The sequence below is a fragment of the Chiloscyllium plagiosum genome, unplaced genomic scaffold (genome assembly GCF_037043375.1).
Source record: "Chiloscyllium plagiosum isolate Xiang-an unplaced genomic scaffold, Cpla_swu_hap1 HiC_scaffold_23, whole genome shotgun sequence".
Taxonomy (NCBI): domain Eukaryota; kingdom Metazoa; phylum Chordata; class Chondrichthyes; order Orectolobiformes; family Hemiscylliidae; genus Chiloscyllium; species Chiloscyllium plagiosum.
The window spans coordinates 7,909,658-7,924,788 of record NW_028270161.1 but is presented as its reverse complement, the minus strand read 5'-3'; the positions used below and the strand labels follow the sequence as shown (position 1 = coordinate 7,924,788).

Below are 15,131 nucleotides of genomic sequence, written 5' to 3'. Positions count from 1 at the left end.
AGGGATAATCCAGGTAATTATAGACTAGTGAGCCTGGCATCAGTGGTAGGGAAGATACAGGGGAATAGGATCTATTCCCATTTGGAAGAAAATGGGTTTATCAGTGAGGGGCAACGTGGTTTTGTGCAGGGAAGGTCATGTCTTAACAAGTTAATAGAATTCTTTGAGGAAGTGACAACATTGATTGATGAGGGAAGGGATGTAGATGTCATATACATGGGCTTTAGAAAGGCATTTGATAAGGTTCCCCATGGTAGGCTGAGGGAGAAGGTGAAGTCGCATGGGGTCCAGGATGTACTAGCTAGATGGATAAAGAATGGGCTGAGCAAGAGGAGGCAGAGAATAGTAGCGGAAGATAATTTCTCGAAATGGAGACCTGTGACCAGTGGTGTTCCACAGGAATCCATGCTGGGACCACTGTTGTTTGTGATATATATATACATGATTTAGAGGAAGTTGTAGGTTGCCTCATTAGCAAGTTTGCAGATGACATTAAGAGTGGTAGAGTTGCAGATAGTGAAGGGTACTGTCAGAGAATACAACAGACTATAGATAGATTGGTGAGATGGGCAGAGAAATGGCAGATGGAGTTAAATCCGGGCAAATGCAAAGTGATGCATTTTGGAAGATCCAATGCAAGAGTGAATGATACAGTAAATGGAAAAGTCCTGGGACAAATTGATGTACAGAGAGATCTGGGTATTCAGGTCCATTGTTCTCTGAAGGTGACAACACAGGTCAATAGAGTGGTCAAGAAGGCATATGGCATGCTTTCCTTCATCAGACGGGGTATTGAGTACAAGAGTTGGCAGGTCATGTTGCAGTTGTATAAGACTTTGGTTTGGCCAGATTTGGAATACTGTGTACTGTTCTGGTCACCACATTACCAAAATAATGTGGATGCTTTGGAGAGTGTGCAGAGGAGGTTCACCAGGATGTTGCTTGGTACAGAGGGTGCTAGCTATGAAGAGAGGTTGAGTAGATTAGGATTATTTTCCTTAGAAAGATGGAGCTTGAGGGGAGACCTGATTGAGGTTTACAAAATCATGATAGATATAGACAGGGTGGATAGCAAGAAGCTTTTTCCCCAATTACTTGGGGTCATGATTTCAAAGCAAGGGGGAAATATTTTGGGGACATATGCGTGGAAAGCTCTTTACACAGAGTGGTGGATGACTGGAACATGTTGCTAATAGAGGTGGTAGAGGTGGGCATGATTGCATCTTTTAAGATGTATCGAGACAGATACATGAACGGGCAGGGAGCAGAGGGATACAGATCCTTAGAAAATAGGCAAAGGTTTAGATGGAGAATCTGAATTGGCCCAGGCTTGGAGGGCCGAATGGCCTGTTCCTGTGCTGTGATTTTATTTGTTCTCTTTGCTCTTTTGTTTTGTTAAAATAAATTCAAAGTCAACAATTTATTGGCTTTCATGGTGGAAGTAAATGGATAAAGGGAACAAGTTGGTGTGTTTTACTAACATTTCCAAAAGGGGCCACATCAAAGATTATTACTGAGAGTATGAACTCTCCTGATACAGGAGAAAATGTGTTGGAATGGACAGAGGATTGGCTGGCTAACAGGAAAGAGAAGAGGCATCCAATGGGTAATTTTTGAGGGTGGCTCAGTGGTTAGCATTACTGTCTCACAGCGCCAGAGACCCAGGTTTGATTCCACCCTTGGCTAACTGTCTGTGTGGAGTTTACACATTCTCCCCCTGTCTGCGTGGATTTCTACTGGGTACTCCGGTTTCCTCCCACAGTCCAAAGAACATTAATGTGCCAACTCAGTTTCAGTTTTATTTTAACAACAAAATAAATCATGTTTCCTGCCACCAGCTTTTTGGTTAATATCTACATTTTAAAAATACAGTCGTTTCTGATATAATGCGATAGTTTCTGTCTCATGCGTTCTTGCGTTATAAGAAAATCCCACAATAGCCGTGCCTATTAAACTACTGGGGCTGGAATAATGTAATAGCCAATACAGGTAAGGAAAGTTCATGGTTTACAAATAATGCTCTAAATTCTTCAATCACATTAAAGCCAATTCACATTGAAGAAACATGCGTTATGGCAGAATTGACTACTGCATTCAAATATTTGAAGTACCACACTGGAATTTACATTCCTCCAATTATTTGTTCAGGCCTCTGGATGACAAGCAATGTGAGATTTCTGTGTGCTCATGATACAGGGTAAGTGCCGAAATCTGAATCTATTGGGACATGAATCAGTGCATGTGGAACACTTGATTCTAAACTTTAATAGCATGTTACTGATTTAGAATGAGCGCCCAGTCCTTACCTCCAATGATGTATATGAATAACATACTAACCTCAAATTTTCCTCTCGTTTTAGATAATAAAAAGAAATTAAATTTTGAGTGAATTTTTATTTTGACCAACCTGGTGAAGGTTTTAAGAGCAGGGAGATGGAAATCTTTTTCACTCTTTTACATGTTGACACAATATTCAATGCATCCAAATTAGGACCGCATATCCTGATGGGTGTCACCAACATTTCACCATGATCACAGGAGCAGAGAAGTGACATTAGATTAATTTCTTAAGGACTCAGATAGTTCCTTTGAGTGACTCTGTCATTTCAGTGTTGATTGCTGTTGCATTGTGCATGGAGGATTGGACAGCGATCTGGGATTTGGGAGTTGTTTCTTTATAGTAAACCTTGCTGCTAACCTTGATCTCAACGCCACCACAATCTTCTATGGATGCCATTGGTGAGGGGGGTCTATTATTTTACCTTCAGCAGGCTATTATGTTACCATCTTATGTTAGCTCCTGTAACCTAAGATCTAGATCCACAGTCCTGAAAGATTCAAAGGGTGAATCTTACGGTTTTTCGGCGAAATACATTGTATTATCTGGCGGGATTCTCTCCTTGAGGCACTGTGAGATTTCTTGGTATACCTTACCGGACCTTGTTGGCATTCCTCATGTATGATTCTATTGCACACATAGGGCCAGGCAGCTGAAGAAGGAGAAAGATAGTCTCAGCCGACGAGGAGTCTTCTTCATCTTCAGCTTCCAGGTATTCCAGTGGCCCGACACAGCAGTCTCATCTGGCTCTGTCTTCAGAGCTGTCCATCGTCCCTTAATTGGCTTTCCCTAAGCCCAGGTGCTGTTAACTGAACTGTGATAAACTTTGTCTTAATTTTACACTTTTTAAAAATTATGCATGACTTCTGTCATTGATGTGGGTGCTGTGATGGGTGACGTATAAAATAAGTCACTGTATTTTTCATTTAAAAATACATGTGACAATAAATTTCTATTCTATTCATTCATTGGATACCCAAACTGGTGTCCCTAGCTCCTGGGCCATCTATAAAAGGCCACGGTGTATCAGGTTAAGCAGTGGCATTCTGAAGATGCCCACCTCATTGACGGACAGAACTTGACCATGTTGAAGAAAGGGAAGAGGATACTACGATTCTTAATTCACCAAAAGAATGGGGTCCTGGCCAAGGAGCTGGCACAAAAGCGGGGCATCCCCTTCCTGAAGAGAGGACCACCCCTCCAGATCAGCCATCCTGGTCAAAGGTCAGCACCTGGGTCAGTAGGAATGGCCAGCAATGGAGGAAGAAGGTCAATGACTTACCGTGCTACGTTCATGCTCAAAGGTGAGCCGCTAGAAACTGGTGAGAACCTCACTGTCACTGCTCCACAGCTGGTCAAGCAAGACATGGCCAAGTCACTGGCACTCAGAGATCTGCTCAGCCCCTGGCAGGAGACAACTCCGTGGTATCGGCAATCGGTGACCTGGTCCATATAGACAGAGAGGAACAGGAGTGACAGACAGGGCTGTGGGAGAAAACAGCCCTCAGTGCCCCAGGAGCTGCAGCAGGGCAATGAGTCATGTGACCATCTGTCTGCCTCCATGGTCAGGTTGATGTCTGCCAGGTGAAGCACCCTCAGGGTCTGCTGAAGATGGGCACAGACACCTGTATTCCATTGTCCCATATATTGTTCTCATGATTGAAAGTGTAGCCACAGGAACTTGGCATGAACTTCATGTGCCCCTTCCTCACAAGGAGACAAGGCAATGCCAAGCGGAGGAGGACCATACACAGCATCTCGTAAATTTCCTCTCTGGGCACTCCACCTCTACCCTGCCTACCCCTCTCCAAACCTTAGCCACTCAAGCCCTGGAGGGTCCACCTACCTCTAGCAAGAAGAGGGTCATTATGCTTGGGCCACAACACCCTTAGAGCCACCTGACAAAAACTTTCAGGTCTAATAGATTCCATTGCTGATCAGATTCCACCCCAGCTGTGGAACCAGGGACCACATCGAGATGTAGTGAGATGGACAGAGAAGAGAATTTGTTGGAGGCTCTTTTGAGATGACTGACATTGCACTACCTGTGAAATCTCATGCTTGCTTAAACCTCATTGTTTAGACTCTAAATCTATTTGTTTGCATTTCTGTGTAGCCCCATTCTGAGAAAAGGTCACTGAGTTCAAAATGTTAACTTTGCTTTTGCTCTGCCAGTCCTGCTGAGCTCCTCCAGTGATTTCTGGTTTTATTTATACCATTTGCCTTCTTCCCCACATGTTTACTTTCAGTGACCAGTGTACAAATGGTATGGACCAGGCCAGACCCGCTCAAAATGTTTCAGGAAGGTAGCCCTTTCTAGTTTAGATTAGATTCCCTACAGTATGGAAACAGGCCCTTCAGTTCAACAAGTCCACACTGACCCTCCAAAGAGTAACCCACCCAGACCCATTCCCCTACCCTATATTTACCCTTAACTACTGGCAATTTAGCATGGCTAATTCACCCAACTTGCTCATCTTTGGATTGTGGGAGGAAACCGGAGCACCCGTTGTTTTAAACAGGTGTACAGTGGATATTCCAAGAGAGATGCAGCTGGTAAAACCAAGTAATTTTAAACAAAACAGCATTTATCTATGAGATTAACAAAAGAAACACAAACAAAAGAGAACAGAATAGAGAATAACTTAACCGATTCGAAAACCCAACAGACCATCCCAACTTCATGATGCTGTTCCAAATACTTGTAACAATCTCCATACACACCCCTTGGCACAAAAAGTAAAATGAAACCCAGGGTCTTACGGGAGAGATGTCAGAGAGAGAGAGGGTCAGCATGGACCTGTTTCTTTGGGTCTAGCAGCTTCACAACTGCCTGACTGCTTTCCGTGAATAGTCAGACAGTTCAAAACCAAATCCAAAGTAAACAGGAGGCTGGAAGAACACAGCAAGCCAGGCAGCATCAGGAGAGGTCGACATTTTGGGTATCACCCTTCAGAGAAAACCTGAGCTGGGAGAACTGACTGCTGCTCTTCCATTGTACAAGTATTTTTTTAAAACTTGGAAGCCTTTTGCCTGAGGCAGTATCTGTTAGCTATAATCAAATTGGCCCTAAAACCCATCCAAGCGCAACTTTTCAGAACCTGTGTTTTTCTGACCTCCTGAAGGAACAAACCAAGAACAACATAACCATGTTAAAGGAGCATCACCATCAAACAAGGACACCCAGATCTCATTGCAACTCCCCCCTTTCTCAACCTATCACAATTCAGATCATAATCTGCCTTTCTGTTTTTGCTATCAATGTGGATCCACATTATACTTCATCTGCCATGCATTTCCCCACTCACTCAATTTGTCCAAATCACACTGAAGCATATCAGCATCCACCTCACCACTCACCTTACCACCCAACATTTTGCCATCTGAAAACTTGGAGATATTACATTTAGTTCCATCATCTGAATCATTAATATATATAGTGAACAGCTGGGATTCAAGTACTGATCCTTGCGGTATCCCACTAGTCATGTCTACCACTTGTTTATTCCTACTGTCTGCCAGCCAGTTCACTATCCATATCAGTACACTTTACCCACTTCCAATCACTTTAATTTTACATGTTAATCTCTTATCAAAAGCCTTGTTGAATCCTGAGTAAATGACAGGGCACTGGTGAGACAATATCTGGAGTACAGTGTACAGTCCTGGTCAGCTTATTTACAGAGGAATGTTAATGTATTAAAACCAGTTTGGAGAAGTTTTACTAGACTAATGTCTGGGGTGAGTGGATTATCTTCTGAAGAAAAGGTTGATGGGCTAGGCTTGTATCCATTAGACTTTAGAAGATTCAGAAGTCACTTAATGAAACTTAGAAAATCTTAAGAATCTAAAACTAGGGGGTTCTAGTTTCAAAATAAGGAATTGCACAGTTAAGACAGAGATGAGGAAAGTTTTTGCTCTCTGAGAGGGTTGTGAGGTTTTTGGAATTCTCTTCCTTAAAAGTAGTGGATGCAGATTCTTATTACATTTTCAAGGCAGAGGTAGATTCTTGATTATCAAGGGGATGAAGGATAATGGGGATATGCAGGAATTATAGAATCATACTGTGCAGTGGTCACTCTTACTGATGAACAGATGCATCTGCAACAGACAAGTTGGTAAGGATGACATCAAATATGTTTTTTCCTCTTGTTGGTTCTCTTACCATCTGCTGCAGACTCAGTCTAGCAGCTACGTTCTTTAGAACCTGACCAGCTTAATCAATAGTGCTGTTGCTGAGCCACTCTTGATGGTGGACATTGAATTCCCTCATGGAAAGCACATTTTACCTTGTGCTCAGACAGTTGGTCTTGGGGATTATCCTGGCAAGCCCATTAAGCATTCCTAAATGTCTTGGAGGGGACTGGCAAGGTATTGTTATTGTTTTAGGAAAAACAGACACTGACTTTTAACTGAAGAGCAGAGGAGAACTTTCATATTATCAGTCGTCTATGTGCCAGGGTTCTGCACATCATCAGCATAATTTGCAAGGTTTAAGTTTGATCAAGAAAGCACATTATCGATGGGAGTCCAACTGATTTTCAGCTCATTTTAAAAAGTTATTGCAAAGTTTAATTTTGGATAAATCAAGCAGAAGCCAGAAGACCAGCTCAGCACATGTCTCTTTTGAGATCACAAGACAACAAACTGACTTCTGCTGTATCTTTACAAAATTGTTATAATGCAATTGTAGGCTCATAATGCAATGTCAGAGTGGAGCCGCAATTGAGTGTTGAAATCAACACAGAAACACAGCAACTAAACGAGAAACACAGGAATGTTCAGAGATTATGAAAACTGCCAAAAGCCACAGGAAGCCACAGAAACAAAAGCAAAGAAGAAAGCCACAGCTGAAAGCACTAGGTAAAACACAGTGTTTCTAAAAGTTCCCTCTCTCAATACCAGTCAAAATGAAAGGTGCTACAAGCAGAATTGACAATGTATTCACTCAAAATTGGCAAGATTGCAAAATTGCAACAGATAATTAACAAGCCAGAGCAGCTACAAATAGCTACACTTTCATTTCTGTTGGGAAGAGGCAGGTACAAAATACATTCCACCCGAAGTCTCTCCGAAAATTGGAAAAACACACAGCAGAAATTTTGGAAGCCTTGAAAACATGCTTTAAACTTAAATTGAGCCTAACTTATGAATGTTATGTATTCAATTTAAGAGCTTAAGGTGAAAAAGAGTCAGTTCACTAAAGACACAAGATAAGCCAGACTATCATCCTGTGAACCCATAGGAGGGCACTGAAGCGAAATCCGGACTATCTATCTGAACATATATCCCTGATCTCTTTTTCTTCTGTGGCAAACTTCTTATGAGGCAGCAATTCAACAAAGCATCTGGTTCCACACAGAATTCGTAGACTTCACCCTAAAATCCCAGGATTCAGTCCCTAATTCACATTCATAATTAAAGAGGCAGCAATAATTTTCCTTTGGTGATCCATTCCTCTTTGTCATAAATAATTTCCTCAGTCGTCATTCTTGGCAATTTAATATTCTTGTCCTTTCAGCTCACAATCTTAAGTTTATTAACCTGTGAAACCTCGAATATGCATTCTTTGCAGCACATTTAAATATTTCTCATGTTTCTTTTCTCCTGTAACACATGACTTTAAGCTTTTGGGGTGAAACTGTATAGCGGAATAATGATAGATTCTCTGGATGTTGTATTGAGTGCATGATACAGTGCATTAAGCATGCTCAGAGACAATGCTGGACAGAATTGCTCTCAGATGAGACTGCTTGCTGATATTTTACAGCAACAAGAACCACAACTTATATTTACATAAAACATAATAAAATATACCAAAACCATTCACAGAAATATCAGAAAGTACAATTTGACACTGAGCCACATAAAGGCAGTAAACTAAATAAAATTAATTAATTAACAATAACTGGTAAACGAGATCTGTAGAAGTCATATTACCAACCATTTCAATTAAGACCAATAGTTGGTTTCTTTCCCACTGTGGCTCCAGATAATTTGAAGTCTCTTCATTTGAATTATTGAAGATCATCATTGTTCTTGTGCAGAAAGAACAACTTTGAGAGATTGGAAGATGCCCATTTTTCAGTGCTCTGAGGAGATTGTTTGGAGGGCTCGGAAGAACTTGCAGCAATAGTTCAATTATCATTAATCGTTTGGAACAGATGTGATGAGTTTCAAATCAGAGGGAGTTTATTAGGGTTATAGTCGTGCAACAAAAAAACCCTAAGTTGAACAAAACAATCCCACAAATTACCAGTACATGTTAATAGCTCAAAGTTTGGGGAGAAGATTTGTAGCTCGGGTGCCCATTGTTGTGGTTCTGTTCGCCGAGCTGGGAATTTGTGTTGCAGACGTTGTGTATGCAGACCATACATCAAAAACATCTCAGAACTGACAGCCAGACTACTGCGGCCACTAGGACTCATAACAGCACACAAACCAACAGCCACTCAGACAACAACTCACCAGGACGAAGGACCCAATACCCAGCATGAGCAAAACCAATGTAGTGTACAAAATCCCATGCAAGGACTGCACAAAACACTACATAGGACAAACAGGAAGACAGCTAATGGTCCGCATCCATGAACACCAACTAGCCATGAAACGACATGACCAGCTATCCTTAGTAGCCACACACTCAGATGACAAGCAACATGAGTTTGACTGGGACAACACTACTATTATAGGACAAGCCAAACAGAGAACAGCCAGGGAATTCCTAGAGGCATGGCACTCATCCACAGATTCAATCAATAAGCACATCGACCTGGACCGAATATACCGGCCACTGCAGTGGACAGCTGGAACTGACAACCGGAAGTGGCAGGTACAAATCACTATAAATGCCGGAGGAAACATCACAGAAGCGCTTCACAGGAGGCTCCCAAGCACTGACGATGTCACTTAGACAGGGGACGAAACGTCTGCAACACAAATTCCCAGCTCGGCGAACAGAACCACAACAGCATGTTAATAGCAGATTTCATGGGATGAATACAAAGCAATAGTCTAACCTTAAGGTCTGTTGGAAGTTATAAACTCTACATTTCAATTATTGCCTGTAATCATTACCAGGTGCCCACTTTGAAAGCTAAAGCTCAATAAATGTTGCAAGAGGATAAAAGTGTTAAAAATATTCATTGTACAAAACCAAGGAACTATTAAGAATGCACACTTGAAATGCTCGCAGTCATAATCTAGTTGGGGGGGGTAAATAGCAGTTTACTGACGATAATCATTGGTAGATACTGGTTATTCTCGAATAAATAAAGTCTAGGCTACTCTTTGGTTTCACACTGAAACACTTAACATATTAATAAAGTTTATCTTCGATGCTTTGGAACCAATAGTTCATATCTTCCTGTCAAATGATGCAAAACCCACCTGCATTAAGAAGCCTCAGAACATGAAATTAAAGTAAATGGGTTACACTGTCAGAGGGCTGCTCTCATACCAGACAGAGAAAGACAACTAGTGGTGGTTCAACTGGTCACAAGTGAGGGAAGATGTTAAGTACTCCATAGTAACCTCAGCAGGTGCAGGAATTGAACCCATATTGCTAATATCACTCTGCAATAAAAACCAGCTAGTCAGCCAACTGAGCTAAGCAGGCCCCAGAGATTGTTATGAAAATCCCACCTTCTCAACCTTAGTTCTTGCTTGAGAAATGGTGACCCTCTCTCTCTTTCTGTCTGTCTCCATTGAGAGAGCAGCCTTATGGCATGAAATGAAGATTCCATGTTTTTCAATATTTTTAACATTTTTTTTCTACTTTCTTCACTCATCTTGCATCCCTTCATTCTCAAAGAGCACTAATCCTGTGCTGAGCTGGGATTCCTCACATCCCGTCAATCAAATTGCCCTCCAATCAAATGGCCAGCAGGAGCAAGGACTATGGAAGGTTGAATTGATACTGCTAGTGGTATTCTTGTATTTATCCTGATGAATCAAAGATGAAAATTTCCAAAAGCCTGTCTCTATTCACAGGAACAACAGAGAAAGATTTGCATTTATGTAGCACCTAGTACAACCTCAGAACAGCCTAAAGTGCTTCACAGCCAATGCAATACTTTCTCCAGGGCCATCACTGTTGTAAAGTGACACAACACCAGATTATAGTCCAACAGATTCATTAGGAAGTACATGCTTATGGAGTGCTGCTTCTTCAACAGGTAGCTAGTGGAGCAGGATCATAGGACACAGAATTTATAGCAAAAGATCACAGTGTCATACATTGATTTGATATAGAGTCGTAGAGTCATAGAGTTGTACAGCATGGAAACAGACCCTTCGGTCCAACTTCTCCACGCCGACCAGATATCCCAACCCAATCTAGTCCCACCTGCCAGCACCCAGCCCATATCCCTCCAAACCCTTCCTATTCATATACCCATCCAAATGCCTCTTAAATGTTGCAATTGTACCAGCCTCCACCACTTCCTCTGGCAGCTCATTCCATACACGTACCACCCGCTGTGTGAAAACATTGCCCCTCTTTTATATCTTTCCCCTCTCACCTTAAACCAGACCTGGGCATTTTACGGCCCGTGGGCTATATCCAGCCGTTTGGTCGTTCCTGTCTGGCCCGCATGAGGTCAATCTTAAATTAGAACATAAATGAAAAAGTATTTATGCCATGCATGCAATACAATTGTGTTGCTTTTGTTTTGAAAAGGATGCTTTTTTCATTTATGAATGCGCATGTATGTGCGTGTGTGCGAGAACAGCTAAAAGTGATGGTTGCTGGCTAGCCCACAAAATGTCAGCTCACGCCAAGACAAGTTATGTCATATCCCACAAAATCACCAGAAACAGTGAACCATTTTCTGATGGAGAGTTTATTAAGGAGAACTAATATGCCTGGAGAAAAAGGAGGCATTTGAGAATGTGCCCCTCTCCCGACGCACTGTAACGAGAAGGATTGGGGACATCGCAAGAAATCTGGAGCTTCAGCTGCAGCACAGAGCGGTCAACTTTGACTATTTTTCCTTGGCTTTGGATGAGAGCTGTAATGTACGTGACACAGCCCAGCTACTCATCTTTGTACGTGGGATAACTACGGACTTTAAAATCACAGAGGAGCTGGCAGCCATGCAGTCAGTGAAAGGAACAACAACTGGTAATGATTTGTTCACGGAGATAAGTGCATGTTTGGACATGTTGGGACTAAAATGGGACAAGCTGGTGGGTGTGACAACGGATGGTTGTCCAAATCTAACAGGAAAAAATGTTGGTACTCTTAAAGAGAATGCAGGATAAAGTGACAGAAATTGACCCTGAACAGAAATTGGTATTTTTGCATTGTATTATACATCAGGAAGTGTTGTGTAAGTCAGTGTTAAAAATTAACCATGTGGTTGATGTTGTAACTAAAATAGTTAACTTCATCAGGGCAAGAGCTTTGAATCACAGGCAGTTTGTTGCACTTTTGGAGGAAAATGAGACTGAACATTGTGACATAGGCTACCACACAGCTGTCAGGTGGCTCAGCCTGGGCAAAATGCTGAAAAGTGTATGGGATCTGAGAGAAGAGATTCAAGATTTCTGTGTGAAGAAAGGGAATGGCATTCCACAGCTTTCAGATGCAGACTGGATTGCAGACCTTGGTTTTGCTGTTGATGTGACTGCACTTATGAATGAACTAAATGTGAAACTGCAGTGCAAGGGCCTTTTTGTGCATGAAATGTACAACTTGGGGAAGGATTTTATGAGAAAGTTGCAGCTTCTCTCAAGCCAAATGGAGGACAACATTCTCACCCACTTACCAACACTGAAGACCATAAGACCATAAGACATAGGACTGGAAGTAAGGCCATTCGGCCGATCGGGTCCACTCCGCCATTCAATCATGGCTGATATGCATTTCAGCTCCACTTACCAGCGTTCTCCCCGTAGCCCTTAATTCCTCTAGACAACAAGAATCTATCAATCTCGGCCTTGAAGACATTTAGCGTCCCGGCTTCCACTGCACTCCGTGGCAATGAATTCCACAGGCCCACCACTCTCTGGCTGAAGAAATGTCTCCGCATTTCTGTTCTGAAATGACCCCCTCTAATTCTAAGGCTGTGTCCACGGGTCCTAGTCTCCTCGTTTAACTGAAACAATTTCCTAGCATCCACCTTTTCCAAGCCATGTATTATTTTGTACATCTCTATTAAGTCTCCCCTTAATCTTCTAAACTCCAACGAATACAATCCCAGTATCCTCAGCCGTTCCTCATATGTTAGACCTGTCATTCCAGGGATCATCCGTGTGAATCTCCGCTGGACACGTTCCAGTGCCAGTATGTCCTTCCTGAGGTGTGGGGACCAAAACTGGACACAGTACTCCAAATGGGGCCTAACCAGAGGAACTTCAGCTGATCACCTCCACAGGGACTCTTCTATGTTAGAAGCACTGCATGGTGAATTTTCAAGGCGATTTCAAGACTTTAAAATGGTTGAGAATGAAATGCACATGATTTTTTCCCCATTTACATGCAATGTGGAGAATGCACCTAGTGATGTTCAGTTTGAACTCATTGACCTGCAGTCTGACACACTTCTGGCAGAGTACTTTAGGTCAGTCTCACTGCTTGATTTTTTACTCTTCTCTCAAAGAGGAGAACTTTTCACACATGAGGAGGCATGTTCAGAAGATTCTAGTCCTCTTTGGATCTACCTATATATGCGAACAGACATTCTCAGTGATGAAGTTCAACAAATCCAAGTACAGATCCTCTATCACTGATGATCACCTCTCAGCTGTCCTTCACATATCCACCTCAGACATTCAACCAGATTACAGTGCACTTGTTCAAGCCCAAAACAGACTGGATTTTTCTCACTAAACAAGTAAAATGAACTGAAAAACATCAAAAGCACTTATTGCTTTTTGTATAGAAATGTTTGTTGTTTGTAATACTGAACAACAATGAAACAACTTTTCATTATTGGTTTGTGAGATTAACATGTTAAAAATAAAATGAAATACTGAAATTATTGTTTTTACTGTTTATTTCTTCCATATTTGACCTACTCCAGAATTTAATATCTTAATTGTAACAGAATATTCTTATTCTTTTGATTATAAGTTTCAGTGCAAAACTATATAATTTAGTACTTTTTACAATGGGAGAAAATTAATACTGAGCAGAATTATGTTCAACTTATTGTTGGTTCGGCCCTCCAACACAACTCAGGTTTCTCATGTGGCCCCTTGGAAGAATTAATTGCCCACCCCTGCCCTCTAGTTCCCACCCCAGGGAAAAGACTTTGTCTATTTATCCTATCCATGCCTCTCATGATTTTATAAACCTCTATAAGGTCACCCCTCAGCCTCTAACGCTCCAGGGAAAGCAGCCCCAGCCTATTCAGCTCTCCCTACAGCCCAAACCCTCCAACACTGGCAACATCCTTGTAAATCTTTTCTGAATCCTTTCAAGTTTCACAAATTCTTTCTGATAGGAAGGAGACAAGATTGCATGCAGTATTCCATATTTGGCCTAACCAACATCCTGTACAGCTGCAACATGACTTCCCAACTCCTGTACTCAAATCTCTGACCAATAAAGGAAAGTATATATTCAACCAAGCTAGATTACTGATAAGTCTTTCATCTTTTAGAATAGGTTGCAGGTTTTGATTCATTAATATGTGACTGACACTTCTACATCATGTTGGAAAGTGGGAAATGTGGCAATCAATTTTCACACAGGAAGCTCCCACTAACAGCAATGTGATAACAACCTGATCATCTGGTTTTTAATGGAGTCAATTATAGGATAACTGTGGTCCCTCTAGGGCTAACATTACTCCGATTTCTTGAAAAAATGCAAAAAGACTTCAGAGGGGCAACGTGGCTCACAGCACCCGAGTTCGATTCCAGCCTCAGGCGACAGTCTGTGTGGAGATTGCACATTCTCCCCGTGTCTGCGTGGATTTCCTCTGGGTGCTCTGGTTTCCTCCCACAGTCCAAAGATGAGCAGGTTAGGCGAATTGACCATGTTAAATTGCCCATAGTGCTCAGGGATGTGCAGGTTAGGTGCATTGGTCTGGGGTAAATGTAGAGCAATAGTGTAGGGGAATGTTTCTGGGTAGGATACTCTTCAGAGAGTCGGTGTGAACTTGTTGGGCAAAATGGCCTGTTTCCACACTGTAGGCGTTCTATGATTCTATAAGGCCTTACATCATTGGAACAAATTAATTTGGATCAGGAGTAGGCCACCCAAGTCAACAAGAGTTTCCACCATTTAATAAGATCATTGTTGATCTAATTACTCCTGTCTAACCTCAATAAACTTCCAACTCTTGCTAATCATGAAACCTTGAAAACAAATTCAAGAACTTTGCTTCCACTGCCTTTGGAGGTGGATAAGCCCGCATGACTCTCTGTGAAAGAAAAACAATTCTCCTCTTCTCTCCCTTTAAGGAGCGGCTCATTATTTTGAAAAGATGATGACCTAAGTTCTGAATTCTCCCACAATAGGACACATTGGACTGGATTTTCCAATGTACAGATAATTGTTTTTGTGGCTTAGATGGGGAGTTGTGTATAGGGATCCTGCAGAATTCCAGACATAGATTACTCTAAGGAAATGGCTTGGGAAATTGAAGATTGCTGTGTGCACCTGATTCCACTGCAGTTAAGTAAACAGTTAGCACCTAACTTGATAAAAATAAGATGTGAAGTAGCAATCTGCATGTGATTGCCATTCCTTGGAAAATCCAGGACACCCTATCCACAACCAGAATTCCTCCAGCTCTTGTTTCAGCCCTGATGTTTCAGTCAGGTTTGACACTTTGTCGAA

The 15,131-nt window shown here is 41.8% G+C and overlaps 1 pseudogene; it reads left to right on the top strand.

The window, feature by feature from the left end:
- The first annotated feature begins 3,422 nt into the window (after positions 1-3,422).
- LOC148145805 (general transcription factor II-I repeat domain-containing protein 2A-like) lies at positions 3,423-12,134 on the top strand (annotated as a pseudogene).
- Positions 12,135-15,131: the final 2,997 nt, after the last annotated feature.